The 15358-nt window shown below is 43.7% G+C and overlaps 1 protein-coding gene across 1 annotated transcript in view; it reads right to left on the bottom strand.

The window, feature by feature from the left end:
- Window positions 1-15358, bottom strand: part of ANO4 (anoctamin 4) — a 405675-nt gene that overhangs the window by 386318 nt on the left and 3999 nt on the right. The window contains exon 2 of the mRNA XM_077846039.1: window positions 11610-11861. The gene's annotated coding sequence lies outside the window, so the exon portion shown is untranslated. The remainder of the gene's footprint in view (window positions 1-11609; window positions 11862-15358) is intronic.

Raw genomic sequence — 15358 nt, 5'->3', positions numbered from 1 at the left:
CCTCCACCGTCCGCCAGGAACCACCCCCCCACCCCCCCCAACACCGAGGCCCCAGCCACACCCGGGCCAGTGGCTGCGCTGCACCCCGCCAGCCGCCCCCCACCCGCGAGAACCCCCACTAGTATCTGTCACCGAGCGGACCACACATTCTTATCATCCTTCCTTAAGGTCCACAGCGCCCACAGGCCCGCACCCCCACCATTCCGCGAGGGCCCGGCTGCCCTGCCACAGCACACCCCGCACCCGACGCGGTGCCCGACACACAGCAGGCACCTGGCAGGGCAGCTGTGAGCACGCGCGGATCACACCACCTCTGAGGAGAGACGTTCAGCCAACTCTCACACCCTCCAACTAGAACCATAAGTCAGGGGTGGCCTTATTCTCCGAAAAAGAAGAAAACTGTGCAAAGTTTCCAAACACAGAGGCTCATGACAAGGTGAACAGGACCAGAGGGGGGCTCCTCGGTCCTTCGGCGGCCTCTGCTGGAGAGAGCTACCAGCCCAGCCTGAATCCAGGGCTCAGAAGATCTGCCCAGATGCTGGGCCTCTTTTTCCACAGAACCAAGCCCTGATCCTCTACCCAGTCTTGGCCTTCAAAATTATTTACAGTCTGGCTAGTGCCAACACACCTGCTGAATTCCGATGAGCACACCTCAAGTGCCCTCACCTACTTCAGCTCGGCACCCTAACAACCAAGCTGCCAGCGTCTCCTCCCCAACCTGCCGAGCTCTGCGGGACTTACTTCCCCAGGGCTGGAGAACTCCACAGCTCCTCCCCACACCTGCCCGGTTGTACCCTCTTCCTTCACTGCAACCAGCCAACACGCTGGGTGCCAGCTGCGCCACCCTACTCCCCCAGCCGCTACAAAGTGTCGGCACTCTATGGTGCTCAGCTGGGCCTCTCTTGAGGCCTTGCTCTCAAAGCAAAGTTCTCAAAGTCAGTCCCTTCCCAGCAGCAGATTGCATTCAGGCGATGATGGGAGGGTCCAAAAGCCCCATGGTGGGACAATTCTGTAGGGTCATCCCAGCTCCGGATCTCCCTTTGTGATGGGCTGAGTCCTTTGTGCAACATTACAGTCCAGATCATCTCTCTAATCTTCCACCCTTCCATCCCTCCTACACATACACACAAACACACACACACACACACACACACACACACTCACCTTGATCCCAAGGGCTCTCCGCAATAAACTTCTTACATGTACATCTCTGGTTCAGCATCTATTTCCCAGGGAGCCCAAACTAAGATAACTAAGTTCCCTCTCAAGTCAGTACCATGGTGGTTGGGTTTTTTGTTTGGTTTTTAGTGTCTAAACATTTATACTCATAGGTCAATAATTTTCCCATCCCAAGCAGACCTTCCACTTAAAGCTGGGGGTAAAGCAAATGTCTTTACAGAGCACGGTTTGGGGAACTCAGAGGCATGTTTTGATCAAAACAATACTACCAAGATTCTTCAAGAATATCCCTTCCTTTCACAGCACCTGCTTGTTGGTAACCATATGCTCTTTGGTATAATATTGTTATCTGCATCTTGTACTAAATTCCAAGCTCCACAACCATCACATGGGAGCTTGTTAGAAATGCAGAATCTCACCCCCATCCCTCCACAGCTACTAAGAGGATCTGGCTCTCCGGGTGATTTTCATTCACATTAAAGTTTGAGAATCTAGGGATCCCTGGGTGGCTTAGCGGTTTAGCGCCTCCCTTCAGCCCAGGGCATGATCCTGGAGACCCAGGATCGAGTCCCACGTCAGGCTCCCCCTAGGGAGCCTGCTTCTGTCTCTGCCTCTCTCTCTCTCTCTGTCTCTCATGAATTAATAAATAAGAAATCTTAAAAAAAAATAAAGTTTGAGAATCTCTGGTCTAAGCTCCGAAGCTTCAGTATCATATTTTAACTTTAAGGCATTACTCAGGATCTCCACTCACTCACATACCACATCTATTAATCACAAGTCCAATTAAACCTATCTCTAAAATGCCCATCATATCCACACCTTTGGACTGTTTCAACCAGGCCTGCTTATCTCTTGAGGACAACACTTTGAGTAGCAGGAGCTTAGACAACTAGATGAATAGATGACTTTATTGTAGCATCTGAATGCCTTTGATTCTAAAATATATTATTCTTTACAAATCAAATTAAATACAGCCTTAAGTCAAGCTTTTCAATTTCTTATACCAGAAATCCTGAAGTAACTTCATAGCTGCATCATTTAATTGACTTTGTCCTCATGTGCCATTAATCACTTCTTGATTCACTGGTGTCTTTAATCTTCTAAAACTAAATAACCACCACACACAGGGAAGGAATTAACAAGATTGTGCTAGAATCAGAAATCAAATGACAGGGCAGGGCCTTGAATTCTGAAAAGAACAATATAGCCAAATTTAAGAGAACAAAGGGAAATTAGGAACTCTGAAGAGAGCTCAGCAATTTATGTCTCTGAGTCAATTCTCTTGTCAAATGAATATTTCCAGTGATCCTCTTAGTCCTCAAGTGCAGGGAATCCCCAACTAATGTCAGTTTTTCTAAGAAGTGGCATATACATGGTGGTTAAGATTTTGGATCTGAATGCCAAAAAAAATTAGAAATACCAGAGTGACAGCTGAGAGAACCCAATTACCTCGTGCAACAGTATCTCTATGAACAACGCATTCAGTGTTGAACCTTGAAGGGAAGGACACAACTACTCTCAGCTGCCCTGGAATCAACCTTGGCACGCTGACCCACTGCCTAGAACATCAGCCCCTTACCTAACCAACCTCCACTCAAATGCCTGCCCTTCTATTGTGATACCTTCTACCCAAACAGTGTTCCAGAAAACCACAAATCACCTTCCAAAAAACCAGGACAAGTGGTTTGACTTGTTATGACTTAACTTATGTTAAGTTTCCAACTTATACAGGTTAACCATCAGACACACATTTCACATAAACCTTACCGGGAAATCTTTTCCATAGCATACAATTAAAATTGAAACACTCCTGGCACCTTGGTGGCTTAGTTACGTAACCGACTCTTAGTTTCGGCTCAGCTCGTCATCTCAGAGTCCTGAGATCCAGCCCCAAGTCAGACTCAGAGAGGAGTCTCACTCGAGATTCTTTTTCCTTCTTCCTCTGCCCCTCCCACCCTAAATAACAAACAAAATCTTTAAAAAAATTGAAACACTCCTTCAGGGACATTTTGACAAAAGGAACCTTTTGTTGTTGTTGTTGTTGTTGTTGTTGTTAGAAGTTTTTTTTTTTTTTTTTAATTGTAGTTGACACACAATGTCACATGAGTTTCAGGTGAAAACTTTTAGAAGTTTTATTTTTTATTTTTTTTATATTTCTTTTTTTTTTAATCAAAAGGAACATTTTTAAGGCAGAGGAAGAAGCAGGTGTGTACCCACTCCATTAAAGAAGATTCATAGAGGGACGCCTGGATTGCTCAGCGGTTGGAGGTCTGCCTTCGGCTCGGGGCATAATCCCGGGGTCCTGGGATCGAGTTCCACATCAGGCTTCCCAGAGGGAGCCTGCTTCTCCCTCTCCCTGTGTCTCTGCCTGTCTCTCTGTGTGTCTTTCATGAATAAATAAATAAAATCTTAAAAAAAAAGAAACCATGAACGAATGCAATGAAGAGCAGCTACAAAGGGTCTAGCTTTTACCTGTATACCTATAGGTAAATATTATTAATCCAACTACATCAATAATCATGTTAAATGTCTAATACATCACTTGGAAAATGTCCTGTTTTCTGTAGCTGTCCTTCCACTACTCTGTATCGTGAACTGAGCTGGGCTAACACTTCAAGCAGAGCTTCTGGATTTAGTCTGACTGGTCACACAGTATGCAAGCAGGGGCAGGTCTGTGGGCATCTCTTGGCACCTCTAATAGGGAGACTATTCATCTCCCAGCTGGGTCACTTTACTCTCATGGTCATATCAGGAGCTCAATTTGCAGGGTCACTCTTTGTGGCACCTTACCTCTGAAATTTAAAATTCTCCTGTTTCCTTCAGCATCAATTCTGAGTGTATCTAGTCACAATTTTGTTGAAAGAAATTAAATTCATGCTATTAAATAGATGCCCCTTCTAAAGTACTCTGTATTTCAGACAAATCCATGGTATCACCTTAGTCTGGTGTATCTCAGGTTTTCAGAGTTCACACATAAAGCAGCACTGGTAAGCTTACGAGGTCACTAGGAAAGGTAAATGAACATCTCCCATCCCACGTGAGACATAGTGCTGTGCTTAGACTGTGAGTACACAGGTAAGAGCTAGGCTCTTGGGAAGTGATCACCACTTTGAAACAGAGAATAGTCATTTACATCTTCCTTCCCTTTCACAAATGAGGGACATATTTATTTTTAAGATTTTATTTGCTTATTTGAGAGAAAGAGAGAGAGAGAATGCATGAGCAGGGGAAGAGGCGTGGGAGAGGGAGAAGCAGACACCTCAAGAAGAGGGAGCCCGATGCAGGGCTCAATCCCAGGACCCTGGGATCATGACCTGAGCCCAAGGCATATACTTAAATGACTGAGCCACCCAGGCGCCCCATAAGGAACATATTTAAAATCCATAAGAAATGTTTGGAATTCACTAAGGATCTCTTTCTAAAACCCAAATCTACCAGGAGACCACTAGGGGGAAAGTGGGGAGGCATGATGAGGCATGAGGCATGCAAAAGACAGGCAGGAGGAGGAGAGCATGACACAAAAGGTGTGAGTTCTCACTTTTTCCTGTGTAGAGAGATGCAAGGAGATTACCACAGGTCTTGGACACAAATGGAGCAGCTCTGATTTATGACATCACCTCAGAGGGCTATAAAGTGGGAGCCAGCAGGCAAGTATCACAGGCGTCACCTTGGGGCTCCTGGGTGGCTCACACAGGTAAGCATCTGACTCCTGGTTTCAGCTCAGCTCATGATCTCAGCATTGTGGGATCAAGCCCCACTGTCAGGCTCTGCCTCTGCAGGGAGTCTGCTTGAGATTTTCTCTCCCTCTGCCCCTCCCCCAGCTCATGCTGTCACTTGCGCTCCCTCTCTTTCTCTCTCTCTCTTTCTCTCTCTCTCTCTCTCGCTCTCGCTCTCACTCTTGCTCTCTCTCAATCTGTCTTAATAAATAAATAAATCTTATTTTTTTAATGACACCAAATGTGTGTGTGTGTGTGTGTGTGTGTGTGTAGGGGGGGGGATCTCCCTCTTTGGAAAGAAATTCCCTCCATATCCATTCAATGAGGATACAGTTTGCAAAAGGCTCTTGTTAAAGATAAGGTCAAACTCATTACAACCCACAAATACATTCTCAACAATTAGGTTACCAGCTGACTCCCACTAAGCAGAACTCCAAAGAACAGGGACAGGTTCAATTGACGTAAGTCAATGATTTTTAACCGGGGACAATTTTGCGCACACACACACACACACACACACACACACACACCAGGGACATCTGGCAATGTTTGGAGATATTTTTGGTTGTCATAATGAGCATCCAGAGGGATAGAGGCCAGAGATGCTGCTAAACCTCTACGGTGCACAGGACAGCCCCCACAGCAAAGAATCACTCTGCTCAAAACGGTCAATAATGACAAGGCTGAGAAACTGATCAAGTGCACGAGAAGAGAAAAGGCCTAGGTGCAGCATGAAATAAAACTTAGGAAGAGTTTAAAGGACAGGAAGAAATACAGAAAAGGGAAAATCCAAAGTGCCAAAGGCACACTTTATCAAGGATAGCCTCAGAAAGAACAGAGCCCTAGAAATGCCACAATGGCAGGGCCCGTTGCAAGGGCAGGGTGCAACACCTAGGAAGAGAAACACAAAGGAAGGAAGGAAGTAGCATGAAGAATGAATGATGAACGTGAAACAATGAGTTAGTGACCATGTCGCATGCATTGCACAATGTTTAGCAGCATTCCTGGCCTCCAACACCCGAGTAGCTCCTCCTCACTTGGGTCAACCAAAAACATCTCTTGACATTGCCGAATGTCCGCCAGAAACAAAATCAGTTTTGGTTGAAAACTATTCTTCTAGAGAGTATCCTTTGGAATTAAAAAGATATAGTTTCCCCTCATTATTTCTTTCATCTTGGTCCTTCCTTCTAGGTTCAATTTCCTTCTTTTCTAAAACAGGCTTTTCAGTCATCCTTTCACTAGGGGTGCATGGGGTATACTTTCCCAATCTTTTTCCAAAAGAAAAATGTTTTAAAGCTGACCTCCCTCTTCAGTTATCATTTAGCTAGATTTATAATTCTGAATTGACTGTTACTTCCTTCAGTACTTTTAAGACATCAATCTACTATCCTCTGGCCATTATCACTACTATTGGAAAGTCTACCCTCAGTTTGTTTCTCATTTGTAAGAAATCTGTTTTTTCCCCTGAGAATTCTAATATTTTTGTTACTGTGTTTTGCTAACTCACCAGAATATGTTTATAATATGTGGATTTAATTTTACTTATTTTTCTTGGCACTCATTGTGTTCTTGAATCAAAATATTTGTATCTCTCGTCAATTCTGGGAAATTATTGTTGTTGCTTTTTAATATTCTATGTCTCGGGATCCCTGGGTGGCGCAGCGGTTTGGCGCCTGCCTTTGGCCCAGGGCGCGATCCTGGAGACCCGGGATCGAATCCCACGTCGGGCTCCCGGTGCATGGAGCCCGCTTCTCCCTCTGCCTGTGTCTCTGCCTCTCTCTCTCTCTCTCTCTGTGACTATCATGAATAAATAAATAAAATCTTTAAAAAAAAATATTCTATGTCTCTCCATTCTTTCTATTCTCTTAATCCATAAAAGGATTTCTATTCATTGCATGTTGGACTTTCTCATTCTGTCTTCTATATTTCAACCTCCTCCTTCTCGTTTTTCTGCCTCCTATCTCTCTATTCTGCATTTGGATTTCTTCAGCTCTATCTTCCAGGCCTAATTGTCTCTTCCACTGTGTCTAATCAACAGTTGAAACAGTCATAGAAAATACACTTCCTATATGCCAGGCTCAACAATGACCAAAAAATGCATGATTAAGACACCAATTCTCAATAGAAGAACTTTCCATCTAGTAGGCCAGCCACACACAAAAACTATTCTGCAGTCTAACAAGAGCAGAATTCAAGATGTCAATAGGAGTTGCCAGTGGAAACAGAAAGAGCGATTAAATATGCTGAGGAGAAAAAAAGAATTCACAGAGGAGGTCACCTGTTAGGTACATCTGAAGAAAAAAATTTCCTAGGAGGAGAGTATAAGGAAGGGTATCCATACAAATGGCACAGCATGTGCAAAATTGTGAATCTTTGAGGAACAGTAAAGAATACCATGTAACTACTGCATGGATGCATCTGAAGAGGGTGGTGAGAGATGTTAGGGGGTCAGGTAAGCTAGTCAGGAAGGCCCTCAAGTACCATATATGAAGGGTTTAGACTTTATTCTGTTGGCCATGGGGAAATAACACAAGTTTTCACAAGTGGCAGGAGAGGGCAGTAATGGAAGAAGGAAGAGAGAAAGACAGAGAGATGGATTTGGACAAGTGAATCCTGTGGACATGGAAGAATTAAGATGTAGGGAGGCTGGCTTTAAGACTGCTGTACTAGTCCAGGTAGAGATGACGAGAATTTGAGCTAGTCTCTGTTAGGGATGATGAGAATGCTCTTAATTGGAGATATTTCTCAGGTAAATATAATGCATGTGTTAGCCAGCTGGCTCTGGAGGCAGATCGCCAGCAGAGAGTTGAGCATGAGGACACCAACTTCTTGGCTTAGGAGTCTGGACAGACTGTGACACCATTAAATAGAGTAAGAAAATCAACTCTGAGAGCTACCAGGAGAAAGTTCCTTTAGTGGCACGTAATTTTGAGATGTCTGGGATACATCCAGGCTGAAAGTTCTGGAAGGCAAATACATCTTTAAAGCTTGGCAGGGAAATCAGACAGGGCAATAGCACTTTGGAGTCATCAGCATGCTGCTGGACACTGAATACAATGGGAGAGAGTGACTGAGAATCAGCTACAGGCAGAGAGTGGCCAAAAATGCAAGTCATGTGCTGGTAGTGAAGCAAGTTGGAAAGCTTGATCATCAAAAACTGGGTATCAAATCTACCCAGAATGTCTGAGACAGAGCCAGTTCCCAGACTTCCCTCCTATGGTTCTCCCAAACTCATCTTATTTTAATTGAAGAAATAATTTAGTAACATCTTTTGTGCTCAATATATTTTCATGAATATATCTTCATATTATATTTTTATAATAGCATATTTTAATACTTTATTATTTATATGTTAATACTATGTTAATGAAATAATAACAAAAATGTGTATGTGATCACCTAATGTTAAATCTTCTATCTTAGCACTTACCACACTGAATTAAAATACTATATTTGCTTATATGTCTCCTCTGGCAGACTTTGAGCTCCTCAGGGGTGACACCTTATCACTTTTGTATTCCAAGGACTTATCACAGTACATGGCATGGAGTGGGAATTCGGTGTGTATCAGAGGATGGATGGCTAGAAGGATGAAAATGATGCAGCCAGCCAGACAATGGAGACTGTTTTTCCAACTTAACCTGCCTCAATTTATTTACTGATTAAAACATTCTCCACCATAAGGAAGGGGTGCCATGTCCAGGGCCACCATACAGTTTCATAGGCTGTTCACTGTGCAAGGTGGCAAGTAGGGTTAGGTAAAGTCAAACCTAGAGAACCTATTGTAAGAGTTAGTCATGCAATAATGGGGAAGGATGATGGCACAGGATGATGGCAAGAGTAAACAGAGCTCAGTAAAAGGAGAATTCCAGAAACTCTAGTCATTTTGTGTCTTTTTAGTTGCTTCTAGAATTGTAGAGTGGGTTTATTAAATGGAAACATTATTTTTAAATATGTTTGGAGAAATTCTTAAGCATAAGAAAACTCCGACAATCAAGAGAGAAGTGTAAAGTGATTTTGTGACTAAAATGGGTTGGCTCCTCCAACATCAGACCTACAGCCTTGCAGAAGAGACATGGCTTAGAAATGTGAAGGGATAGCTGGCACAGCCTGGAATCTTTAGGAAATTCTGGTGTAGTGGAACCACTTGTCTCACCCTAGAGGTTTCTTCAAACTAGCAAGGGAAGCAAAAACTAAAATATAAACAAATAATAACATCAACCTTATTAAAAAAGAAAAAAGAAAGTAAGGAGAAAGGAAACTGGATGCATTCACACAGAAATATGTATTAAAATCAATAAATTGTTGTAAAAAATCAAACAAATATATTTTGATTACATATAATCAAAATTGAGACTTACAGAAGCTATACTAGCATCTTTAATTTTCTATAATAAAATACTACATGCTCATTTAATATATCTGTAAATGCTGAGGATAACTTTATAAGCATAGAAATAAAAATAATAATAAACAATTGGGTGGGGAAAAAATCCAGAATTTTATTGCTAATGGAAAGTTCCCAGGAAAGAAGAAAACTATGGGCTTTTAATTTGTTTTTGAAAATCTGCGAGTTAAAAATAGAAACCTCCTCTAGAAATTGGATCGCTTCTGAGGATGGCACTCTGTGGAAAGAAAAAAGTCAACTTGTGGAGAAACGTGATAAAATGTTAATCTGGCAGCTGCCAGTTCATGCTCCTCTTTGCCAAAGAAATGCCAGAACCCTGCAGCTACCCTGGCCAAAAGCAGCACTGCAGTTTTTTAACTTCAGACTTTATTAAGCTTTTAAAGTAAGCACAGAGTCCTTTTTCATTCACAATTACATCAAGACCCAGGAAATTTTGAAGTTCAACCCAGAGCGTGGTTTTTCTACTCTTAAATCAGTCCTCAGTTAGGCCTGGAAAGACAGTTCGTGTATGCAAATGTCCCTTAACAAGCCAGGCAAGACCATCTAGCCACTTAACCGAAGGGAACCCCAAGGCATCTAGAGAAACCTCAGAAACCAAACTCTCCGGAGAGGGTGGCCTGCAGAACACAGACTGCTGAAGCTTACTCCCTGCCATGGACACAGCCTCCCCGGAGGGGGGCGGGGGGGGGCGAGAATGTGCATCGTTAACAAGTCGGTGGAGATCCTGCACATTTAGGGGAGCCTGCAGTCTCCTGTTTCAGACGTGGCTTTTGACAATCCCGAACTTCTGCAACATCAGCATCTCACCTCCAGATGGCGGCATCTATGAGCTGTTCAGTGTCATCCTGAATGTCGCATTGTCAACTTCATAGATTTATATTCCAGAACGGAGATTACCCGTTGGATTTGTCCGACTAAGCCATTACTTCTAAGTGCTATATCTACAGGAGAAAAATGTGGCAGGAGAGGTTTTTCATAATTTAAAGTGCCAAGTGAGACTTTAGAAATAAAAACAACGGGTTATCCTTGCATAAAGCATTCTTTAACTCATCTAAAGTGCAAGGTAAGTTATACATTTTAAGGCAATGTGTCGTGAGCATTTTTCTTGCCCTGGCTGTTTAAGTCATGACTCCCGGAGATCCCACAGATCGGCGGCTGGCAAACATTTTTCTGCAAAGGGCCGGACTGTAAATATCTTAGGCTTTGCGGGCCATACAGGCTCTGTCATAATTACTCAATTGGGCCATTGTCACTAAAAACCACCAGAGACAATAATACATAAATGAATGTGGCTATGTCCCAATACAACTTTATAATGAACAGTGAAATCTAAATTTCACATAATTTACATATGTCTCCAAATATCATGATTCTTTTTTTTCCAGCTTATGGTCTGAATATTTATCCCCTCATCCCCCAAATTCGTATGTTGAGATCCTAATACCTGAGGTGATGGTATTAAGGAGATGGGGCCTTCAGAAGATGTTTAGGTCAAAAAAAAAAAAAAAAAAAGAAGATGTTTAGGTCATGAGGGTGGAGCCTGCAAGAATAAGATTAGTGTTCTCATAAAAGGGACCTCACAAAGATCCCTCGCCCCTTCCACCGTAGGAGGATAACATAAGAAGTCTAAGACCTGACCAAGGGCCCTCACCTGGCCCCGCTGGCACCCTGATCTTAAACCTCCAGCCTCCACGACTGTGATAAATAAGTTTCTGTTGTTTATAGACCACCTGGTCCGGGTATTGTTATAGCAGCTACAATCAATACTAAGTCAGACTTAATGAATGAACGATGACACCAATCATTTTTTAAAAAGTAAAACCTATTCCTAGTTCTTGAGCCACACAAATAACAGGTGGACAGCTCAGATTTGGCTGACAGGCAGCAGTTAGCAAAGCCCTGACAAAGAGCAATGTGGTGGCACAGCACGACTTGCTAGTAACTAAGGTATTCAAAAATGATGTTTCTGAAGACTAGAGTGTAGTCCATGAAAGATGCCTCATCACTAAACAGAGAATTAAAGACATCAAACAAAAATTCATATGACAAAACTCAGAATTCTGATGGGGAGTTGATTTCCAGATGATGTTTACCCAATAGAACCAACACCGTGGTCAAATATTCCTAAACACATCTAACCTTCCCCCTGGTATGGTCAAGCTACCAAGGGCCAGTGAATACAGGGGAATTGTCAGAGTCCACAGCATTGTACAAGCAGAAATGCAGATGCAGTTTGTTCAGGGAAATGCGTGAAGGAACCTGTAAGTGCAAGCTCTGAATCTCCATCAGAGAGCCAACACTCTTACCTGTCGTGTCTTGACTGAGGGTTTCCTGGCTGCTGCTGCTGTAAGAAGGCACTGGAGTGATGGACAGTGAGGCTGGGCAAGATAGAGGTGTGGCCAGCTCAGTCCTGTGGGTGAAGGATCGATGGTACACAGGGATGCCTGCATCTTTGGAGATGAAGAGAGGCAGATCTGATGGGAGGGTGGGTCTGCCTTGTGCATATGGATTTTTCCAGTGGGTGAGCCCAATTGCAACAGGCCCAGCAACATCATAACCTGGAGAGACAAACACATCAGGTTAGAAGCAGCAAGCAAAGCCTCCTACCTTATCTGTTTCTGTATTTCCCAAAAATCTGAGCTATGACTCAAATTGAACACCACTTGAGACTTGAGATAAGGATGCATGTTACTAATAAGCAGACAGGGATCGTCACACTTAATGGGTCGTGTTCACCACTCAACATACGTTTAGTAAGTGCATACCATGTGCAACTGTGTAGTTGTTGCCCATAAGGAACGCAGAGTCCCATAAAGGAGATAAGTATGATGTTCATAATGAAAAAAAAATTACTGAGGGCCTACTATGTGCTAGATACTTTGCACAACTGACACTAATCCTCACAGCATGTGTACAAGGAGACTGTTACTATTTCAACTCCATGGATGAGGAAACTGGATCGCAACTTGCCCTAGGTCAAGCAGCCAGTAAGTGCCAGAGGCAGAATTTAAGCTCAGATCTGTCTGACTCCAAAATCTGTGTTCTACCTCGTAAACCACAACTCACTACAGTACAAAGTAAGTTGAAAGAAACAGTTTAAAGCAGTACAGAGAAGTTCCCGCAGGATCTCATGGGAGGAAGCGCTCCTAGTTAGAGGGACTAGGTCACGGAGAGGGTGGTATGAACTCAGCCTTATAGGCAAGGGCTGTGACCCAGAGGCCAGAGGAGACAGAGGGATACATCTGTTCTGCAGATATGTTTTACGTAGCCCGTGCTTGCCTTAACTGGAAATAAAATGCAAATTCAAATTAACAACAATAAAAATCTAGAAAGTCCTTAAGAGAATCCAGCTTTCTGGCTTCTCTTGAAACATCTCTCTTGATCTTCTCCTAAAGACAAGCAACACGGGACCCCATTCCCAGATGGCAAGTGTTGGCCAGAGTGACCACAGCAGCTCCCCTCTTCGAGTGCACGGAACGGAGGGAATTGCAGTGGGCCGCAGTTCCCATCACTCCCTAATTTCTTAGTTCCAGCCCACTTCCCTCATTTATCTTCCATTCCTGACTTCTCCAAGCCTTTATATTTGCAACCTGGGTAGAGAATTTAGGAATAGGAGTTTAATCTGGAAGGGAAATAAAAAGCAAAGATGGAAAGGTAGGTTGATATACAGGGTTGAGGGTCTTAAATGCCAATGTAAGAAAACGGAATTTTTTGGCAAGCAAAACAATATCCCTGAAAGTTTGTGAGCTGAGGATCCCATCATCGAATGGCAGCAGAAGTAGCCAGAATCTGTCCCTTCTCACTCTGGGTGGGTATCTCTCCTGGGAGGCCTCCCCTGTCACCCCCAAGGTTTTTGAAGCCTTTATGAAGGAACGGCCACTCAAGAGTGCTGGTGACGTGGGGACTGGAGGTGTCAGAAAAGAAAGTCTGAACTGGGGAGGGTGGGTCGAGGAATCAAGGAAGCCCAGAAGAGGTAACAAGGGAGGACACCTGTGTAGATTCTACAGCCTGAACCATGGTGTCAGGGGCAACCCACCCACACTGCACTGGAAATGCGGGAACAGGGTACAGGTCAAACAATCCCTGCCTACATTTTACAGCCCAGTCTTTTATTTTATCTATGCCTGGATCCCTCATGAACCGAACCTCCCTCAAGGTTTGACGGTGTGTCAGTTGTCTTTGAAACTCTCTCCCAAAGTCCGTTTGGCTCTTTTCCTCCCTCCTCTCCCACTAGTACCTAACACAAAGCTGGGCTCAGAGCTGGCACCTAGTAGATTCCACTGTTCACTGGGTTCCTAGATGCCAGCAGCCAGGAGATGATGCAACAAGCTGTAGATGCAGCAAGCTGTAAAGGAGAGGCTAGGGAGGCATTCTCAAGGGACCGAATGTAAGTGTGGACAGGAGAAAAGGAGAAGAAGTCCAAAGAGATACATGACGTGGACTAAAGAAAGGAGCTCAGGGCTACCAGGTAGGTCTGTCCCTCCCTAGCAAGATGTCTGAGAAGACTTGCGGCAAACAGAATTTCCTCATCCTCACCATGGCAGTCAGAACGACTGGCCTTGCAAGGGCTGAGTAAGGTTGGCTGTGTTTTTAGACACGAGGAGTTTGAGTTTCAGTGGAAGTATCTATGTGGAAATATCTGGAAGGTAGCTGGGGGAAAAAATTTGGAAATGAGGATTAAGAGAAATAGGACCAGAGCTATAAATCGAGCAGTTACCCACATAGAAGTCATGGGTGAGGCCTAGAAACAAATAATATTTCGCTGGCACAAAATAATAAATCCACTAAAAATGTTAATACTGCCTAACACTTACCGGCATCATCCTAAGGGACTACCAGCACCACCTCATTCAAACCTCGCAATAACCTTGTCAGGCAGATACTAATATTCTCATTTGACAGATAAGGAAACTGAGGCCAAAGGACATTATTACTTCTCCAAGAGCAAAGCTCCACAGAAGTAACAGTCAAGATTCAAGCCCAGGCTCACTGAAGACAACATGGGTGTGAAGAGAGCAAGTGGCAAGAGGGGTTCCAGGGGGCCTTGAAACGGGGCCCATCCCCCTACAAATCACCCTCATATTGTTTATTCCTTCCTGAACAACTTTTCACAGACCAATCCCAATGGACAAGAATGCTAGAGGAAAGGGAAATGGTGACACACTTGAGAATTGGCCTATCGGATTGTTTGGACTCTTCTGGGTAAGTCGCCTTCCTAAGAGGTGAGTTCTAGGATGTGGAACAGAGTGGTGATGAAGGTGAGTGCATCCCTCCTGAGTAAGGGCCCCAGGGCCGCCAGTGATGGCCAACAGGAACACAGATTCTCAGGGCTTGGAACTCTGAACCGAATGCTCCCGAGCCCAGGGCTGCCCTGGTCATGCTTGCTGGACTAAACCGCGGATGCAAATTTGTTGTGTGATCAATACTTTCCCAGAGCTCACTGGGCCCTAGAAATGAAATTCCAGGATTCTCCATTTAACTTGGCTTTCGTTATGTTTGTATTAAAAACTTGAAGAGGCGTTACCAGGGAACCCTTTTACAGTAGAGTGACTATCAGACCATGTTTTTCCCTTGCCTGTTGCTTCATTCGGAAATGTGCTCAAACTCCTCTTTCCCTTTCCACATTCCCAAGCTCCTCTCTGGAGTCATGATACCAAATAGAGCACAGCACAGAAGTGTCATGTGTAAAAGTCCCAGGGAAATCTGGATTCTCCATAATTCCAGATTTTACCATTTCTTTAATAAAAGGATAGCTGACTTATCATGTATCGTTGATTTGAAAAGACATTGTTCACATAGCTAACAAGCTCCTCCCCCCCTTTTTTTGTTTAGAAAATGACCACATCATTTCCTTCAGAAATGGAGTTCTTTAGCAAAAATTTTAAACCATGCTATTGATAGAAATTAACTATATGATAATATCTGCATGATTATAATGGAATATAAACATACCAGCCTGGATTTGCAATGAGGTCAAAGTATTTTGAAGGGGTAACCAACCATCCAGGGGAACAGCTGGCGTCCAAATGTCCAAGAGCCAAGGAACAGAAATGTC

This window comes from Canis aureus, chromosome 13, assembly GCF_053574225.1.
Source record: "Canis aureus isolate CA01 chromosome 13, VMU_Caureus_v.1.0, whole genome shotgun sequence".
Lineage (NCBI taxonomy): Eukaryota > Metazoa > Chordata > Mammalia > Carnivora > Canidae > Canis > Canis aureus.
This window is presented reverse-complemented; position numbering and strand designations above follow the sequence as displayed.